The following is a 6,901-nucleotide window of genomic DNA, read 5'->3' on the forward strand; positions in this document are numbered from 1 at the left end:
AGAACGGGAGTGGTTGTCAGGCACGCGTTCATAAGTGAGAATGATGATGAGCGTCACATAATCATCACATTCATCAAGTTCTTGGGTGAAAATGAATATCTTAGAACAAGAATGAGCCAAATTGAATAGAAGAACAATAGTAATTGCATTAATACTCGAGGTACAGCAGAGCTCCACACCTTAATCTATGGTGTGTAGAAACTCCACCGTTGAAAATACATAAGAACAAGGTCTAGGCATGGCCGAATGGCCAGCCTCCCAATGATCTAAGAACTAGATGTCAAAAGATGATCCTAAGATCGAAAAATGATCAAAAGATGAAAATACAATAGTAAAAGGTCCTACTCATAGAGAACTAGTAGCCTAGGATTTACAGAGATGAGTAAATGACATAAAAATCCACTTCCGGGCCCACTTGGTGTGTGCTTGGGCTGAGCATTGAAGCATTTTCGTGTAGAGACTCTTCTTGGAGTTAAACGCCAGCTTTTATGCCAGTTTGGGCGTTTAACTCCCATCCTTGTGCCAGTTCCGGCGTTTAACGCTGGGAATTCTGATGGTGACTTTTAACGCCGGTTTGGGCCATCAAATCTTGAGCAAAGTATGGACTATCATATATTTCTGGAAAGCCCAGGATGTCTAATTTCCAAAGCCGTTGAGAGCGCACCAATTGGGCTTCTGTAGCTCCAGAAAATCCACTTCGAGTGCAGGGAGGTCAGAATCCAACAGCATCTGCAGTCCTTTTCAGCCTCTGAATCAGATTTTTGCTCAGGTCCCTCAATTTCAGCCAGAAAATACCTGAAATCACAGAAAAACACACAAACTCATAGTAAAGTCCAGAAAAGTGAATTTTAACTAAAATCTAATAAAAATATACTAAAAACTAACTAGATCATACTAAAAACATACTAAAAACAATGCCAAAAAGCGTACAAATTATCCGCTCATCACAACACCAAACTTAAATTGTTGCTTGTTCCCAAGCAACTGAAAATCAAAATAGAATAAAAAGAAGAGAATATACAATGAATTCCAAAAACATCTATGAAGATCAGTATTAATTAGATGAGCGGGGCTTTTAGCTTTTTGCTTCTGAACAGTTTTGGCATCTCACTCTATCCTTTGAAATTCAGAATGATTGGCTTCTTTAGAAACTCAGAATCCAGATAGTGTCATTGATTCTCCTAGTTAAGTATGATGATTCTTGAACACAACTACTTATTGAGTCTTGGCCGTGGCCCAAAGCACTCTGTCTTCCAGTATTACCACCGGATACATACATGCCACAGACACATAATTGGGTGAACCTTTTCAGATTGTGACTCAGCTTTGCTAGAGTCCCCAATTAGAGGTGTCCAGGGTTCTTAAGCACACTCTTTTTGCCTTGGATCACAACTTTATTTCTTTCTTTCTTTCTCTTTTTTTTTCGTTTTCTTTTCTCCCTTTTTTTCGTTTTTTTTCCTTCTCTTTTTTTTTGTATTCACTGCTTTTTCTTGCTTCAAGAATCATTTTTATGATTTTTCAGATCCTCAGTAACATGTCTCCTTTTTCATCATTCTTTCAAGAGCCAACATTCATGAACCACAAATTCAAAAGACATATGCACTGTTTAAGCATACATTCAGAAAACAAAAGTATTGCCATCACATCAAAATATTAATTTGTTATAAAATTTAAAATTCATGCAATTCTTCTCTTTTTCAATTAAGAACATTTTTCATTCAAGAAAGGTGATGGATTCATAGGACATTCATAACTTTAAGGCATAGACACTAAGATACTAATGATCACAAGACACAAATATAGCTAGACACAAGCATAATTTTTCGAAAAACAGAAAAATAAAGAACAAGGAAATTAAAGAATGGGTCCACCTTAGTGATGGCGGCTTGTTCTTCCTCTTGAAGATCCTATGGAGTGCTTGAGCTCTTCAATGTCTCTTCCTTGTCTTTGTTGCTCATCTCTCATGATTCTTTGATCTTCTCTAATTTCATAGAGGAGAATGGAATGTTCTTGGTGCTCCATCCTTAGTTGTCCCATATTGGAACTCAATTCTCTTGGGGAGGTGTTCAGTTGCTCCCAATAGTTTTGTGGAGGAAAGTGCATCCCTTGAGGCATCTTAGGGACTTGATGATGAGAGGGGTCTCTTGTTTGCTCCATCCTCTTCTTAGTGATGGGTTTGTCCTCATCAATGGGGATGTCTCCCTCTATGTCAACTCCAACTGAATAACAGAGGTGACAAATGAGATGAGGAAAGGCTAACCTTGCCAAGGTAGAGGACTTGTCCGCCACCTTATAAAGTTCTTGGGATATAACCTCATGAACTTCTATTTCTTCTCCAATCATGATGCTATGAATCATGATAGCCCGGTCTATAGTAACTTCGGACCGGTTGCTAGTGGGAATGATTAAGCGTTGGATAAACTCCAACCATCCCCTAGCCACGGGTTTGAGGTCATGCCTTCTCAGTTGAACCGGCTTCCCTCTTGAATCTCTCTTCCATTGGGCGCCCTCTTCACAAATGACTGTGAGGACTTGGTCCAACCTTTGATCAAAGTTGACCCTTCTAGTGTAAGGATGTTCATCTCCTTGCATCATGGGCAAGTTGAATGCCAACCTTACATTTTCCGGACTAAAATTCAAGTATTTCCCCCGAACCATAGTAAGCCAATTCTTTGGGTCCGGGTTCACACTTTGATCATGGTTCTTGGTGATCCATGCATTGGCATAGAACTCTTGAACCATTAAGATTCTGACTTGTTGAATGGGATTGGTAAGAACTTCCCAACCTCTTCTTAGGATCTCATGTCGGATCTCCGGATATTCACTCTTTTTGAGTTTGAAAGGGACCTCAGGGATCACCTTCTTCAAGGCCACAACTTCATAGAAGTGGTCTTGATGCACCCTTGAGATGAATCTCTCCATCTCCCATGACTCGGAGGTGGAAGCTTTTGCCTTCCCTTTCCTCTTTCTAGAGGTTTCTCCGGCCTTGGATGCCATAAATGGTTATGGAAAAACAAAAAGCAATACTTTTACCACACCAAACTTAAAAGGTTTGCTCGTCCTCGAGCAAAAGAAGAAAGAAGAGAGTAGAAGAAGAAGAAATGAAGGAGAAGGAAATGGCTTTGTGGTTCGGCCAAAGGGGGAGAAGTAGTGTTTAGGTTGTGTGAAAATGAAGGAGTGAAGATGGGTTTATATAGGGGTGGAGAGAGGGGTAGGGTTCGGCTATGGGAGTGTGGGTTTGGGAGGGAAAGTGTTTTGAATTTGAATGGTGAGGTAGGTGGGGTTTTATGAAAGGTGGATGTGAGTGGTGAAGAGAAAGATGGAATTTGATAGGTGAGGGGTTTTTGGGGAAGAGGTGTTGAGGTGATTGGTGAATGGGTGAAGAAGAGAGAGAGTGGTGGGGTAGGTGGGGATCCTGTGGGATCCACAGATCCTGAGGTATCAAGGAAAAGTCATCCCTGCACCAAGTGGCGAGCAAAAAATGCCCTTTGTGCCAATTCTGGCGTTAAACGCCGGGCTGGTGCCCATTTCTGGCGTTTAATGCCAAGTTCTTGCCCTTCTCTGGCGTTTAACGTCAGTCTGGTGCCCCTTTCTGGCGTTAAACGCCCAGAATGGTGCCAGACTGGGCGTTAAACGCCCATCTGCTAGCCTTACTGGCGTTTAGACGCCAGCAAGATCTTCCTCCAGGGTGTGCTGTTGTTCTTTCTGTTTTTCATTCTGTTTTTTCTTTTTCAATTGATTTTGTGACTTCTCATGATCATCAACCTACAGAAAACATAAAAATAACAAAGGAAAATAGATAAAATATAACATTGGGTTGCCTCCCAACAAGCGCTTCTTTAATGTCAGTAGCTTGACAGTGGGCTCTCGTGGAGCCTCAGAGATGCTCAGAGCAATGTTGGAACCTCCCAACACCAAACTTAGAGTTTGAATGTGTGGGTTCAACACCAAACTTAGAATTTGGTTGTGGCCTCCCAACACCAAACTTAGAGTTTGACTGTGGGGGCTCTGTTTGACTCTGTTTTGAGAGAAGCTCTTCATGCTTCCTCTCCATGGTGACAAAGGGATATCCTTGAGTCTTAAACACAAAGGATTCTTCATTCACTTGAATGATCAATTCTCCTTTATCAACATCAATCACAGCCTTTGCTGTGGCTAGGAAGGGTCTGCCAAGGATGATGGATTCATCCATGCACTTCCCAGTCTCTAGGACTATGAAATCAGCAGGGATGTAATGGTCTTCAACTTTTACCAGAACATCCTCTATAAGTCCATAAGCTTGTTTTCTTGAATTGTCTGCCATCTCTAGTGAGATTTTTGCAGCTTGCACCTCAAAGATCCCTAGCTTCTCCATTACAGAGAGAGGCATGAGGTTTACACTTGACCCTAGGTCACACAAGGCCTTCTTAAAGGTCATGGTGCCTATGGTACAAGGTATTGAAAACTTCCCAGGATCCTGTCCCTTTTGAGGTAATTTCTGTCTAGACAAGTCATCTAGTTCTTTGGTGAGCAGAGGGGGTTCATCCTCCCAAGTCTCATTTCCAAATAACCTGTCATTTAACTTCATGATTGCTCCAAGGTATTTAGCAACTTGCTCTTCAGTGACATACTCATCCTCTTCAGAGGAAGAATACTCATCAGAGCTCATGAATGGCAGAAGTAAGTCCAATGGGATCTCTATGGTCTCAGTTTGAGCCTCAGATTCCCATGGTTCCTCACTAGGGAACTCATTGGAGGCCAGTGGACGTCCATTGAGGTCTTCCTCAGTGGCGTTCACTGTCTCTCCCTCCTTTCCAAATTCGGCCATGTTGATGGCCTTGCACTCTCCTTTTGGATTTTCTTCTGTGTTGCTTGGAAGAGTACTAGGAGGGAGTTTAGTAATTTTCTTGCTCAGCTGACCCACTTGTGCCTCCAAATTTCTAATGGAGGACCTTGTTTCAGTCATGAAACTTTGAGTGGTTTTGATTAGATCAGAGACCATGGTTGCTGAGTCAGAGTGGTACTGCTTAGAATTCTTTGTCTGTTGCTGAGAAGATGATGGAAAAGGCTTGCCATTGCTAAACCTGTTTCTTCCACCATTATTATTGTTGAAACCTTGTTGAGGTTTCTGTTGATCCTTCCATGAAAGATTTGGATGATTTCTCCATGAAGGATTATAGGTGTTTCCATAGGGTTCTCCCATGTAATTCACCTCTTCCATTGAAGGGTTCTCAGGATCATAAGCTTCTTCTTCAGATGAAGCTTCCTTAGTACTGCTTGGTGCATTTTGCATTCCAGACAGACTTTGAGAAATCAAATTGACTTGCTGAGTCAATATCTTGTTCTGAGCCAATATGGCATTCAGAGTATCAATCTCAAGAACTCCTTTCTTCTGATTAGTCCCATTGTTCACAGGATTCCTTTCAGAAGTGTACATGAATTGGTTATTTGCAACCATTTCAATTAGTTCTTGAGCTTCTGTAGGCGTCTTCTTCAGATGAAGAGATCCTCCAGCAGAGCTATCCAAAGACATCTTGGACAGTTCAGACCGACCATCATAGAAAATACCTATGATGCTCCATTCAGAAAGCATATCAGAGGGACACTTTCTGATCAATTATTTGTATCTTTCCCAAGCTTCATAGAGGGATTCTCCTTCCTTCTGTCTGAAGGTTTGGACTTCCACTCTAAGCTTACTCAATTTTTGAGGTGGAAAGAACTTTGCCAAGAAGGCATTGACTAGCTTTTCCCAAGAGTTCAGGCTTTCTTTAGGTTGTGAGTCCAACCATACTCTAGCTCTGTCTCTTACAGCAAAAGGGAATAGCATAAGTCTGTAGACCTCAGGGTCAACCCCATTAGTCTTGACAGTGTCACAGATTTGCAAGAATTCAGCTAAAAACTGATAAGGATCTTCCAATGGAAGTCCATGAAACTTGCAATTCTGTTGCATTAGAGAAACTAATTGAGGCTTAAGCTCAAAGTTGTTTTCTCCAATGGCAGGGATAGAGATGCTTCTCCCATAGAAGTCGGGAGTAGGTGCAGTAAAGTCACACAGCACCTTCCTTGCATTGTTGGCATTGTAGTTGTTTTCGGCTGCCATGGGTTCTTCCTCTTTGAAGATTTCTGTTAGGTCCTCTACAGAGAATTGTGCCTTAGTGGTGCACGAAATTGTGATAAATACTCTTCAAAACTCTAATAATCCCTAGTAATGGCGCCAAAGACTTGGTGCTCACTACCATGGCATAAACACAACTTCGCACAACTAACCAGCAAGTGTACTAGGTCGTCCAAGTAATAAACCTTACGCGAGTAAGGGTCGATCCCACAGAGATTGTTGGTATGAAGCAAGCTATGGTCACCTTGTAAATCTTAGTCAGGCAAACTCAAATGGGTATGGTGATATGCGAAAATATAAAGATAAAGATAGAGATACTTATGTAATTCATTGGTAGGAACTTCAGATAAGCGTATGAAGATGCCTTCCCTTCCATCTCTCTGCTTTCCTACTGTCTTCATCCAATCCTTCTTACTCCTTTCCATGGCAAGCTTATGCAAGGGTTTCACCGTTGTCAGTGGCTACCTCCCATCCTCTCAGTGAAAATGTTCCTATGCTCTGTCACAGCATGGCTAATCATCTGTCGGTTCTCGGTCAGGCCAGAATAGAATCCAGTGATTCTTTTGCGTCTGTCACTAACGCCCCGCCTGCTAGGAGTTTGAAGCACGTCACAGTCATTCAATCATTTAATCCTACTCAGAATACCACAGACAAGGTTAGACCTTCCGGATTCTCTTGAATGTCACCATCAGTTCTAGCCTATACCACGAAGACTCTGATCTCACGGAATGGTTGGCTCGGTTGTCAGGCGAGCACTCGGTTGTCAGGCGATCAACCATGCATCGTGCAATCAGGAATCCAAGAGAT

General features: G+C 42.0%; 1 non-coding gene across 1 annotated transcript; it reads left to right on the plus strand.

Moving 5' to 3' along the window:
- Positions 1-5,566: 5,566 nt before the first annotated feature.
- LOC112718454 (small nucleolar RNA R71) lies at positions 5,567-5,674 on the plus strand. The gene has a single exon (XR_003160794.1). It is a non-coding gene; the product is annotated as a small nucleolar RNA R71 (small nucleolar RNA).
- Positions 5,675-6,901: the final 1,227 nt, after the last annotated feature.

Source organism: Arachis hypogaea, chromosome 10 (genome assembly GCF_003086295.3).
Source record: "Arachis hypogaea cultivar Tifrunner chromosome 10, arahy.Tifrunner.gnm2.J5K5, whole genome shotgun sequence".
NCBI classification, from domain to species: domain Eukaryota; kingdom Viridiplantae; phylum Streptophyta; class Magnoliopsida; order Fabales; family Fabaceae; genus Arachis; species Arachis hypogaea.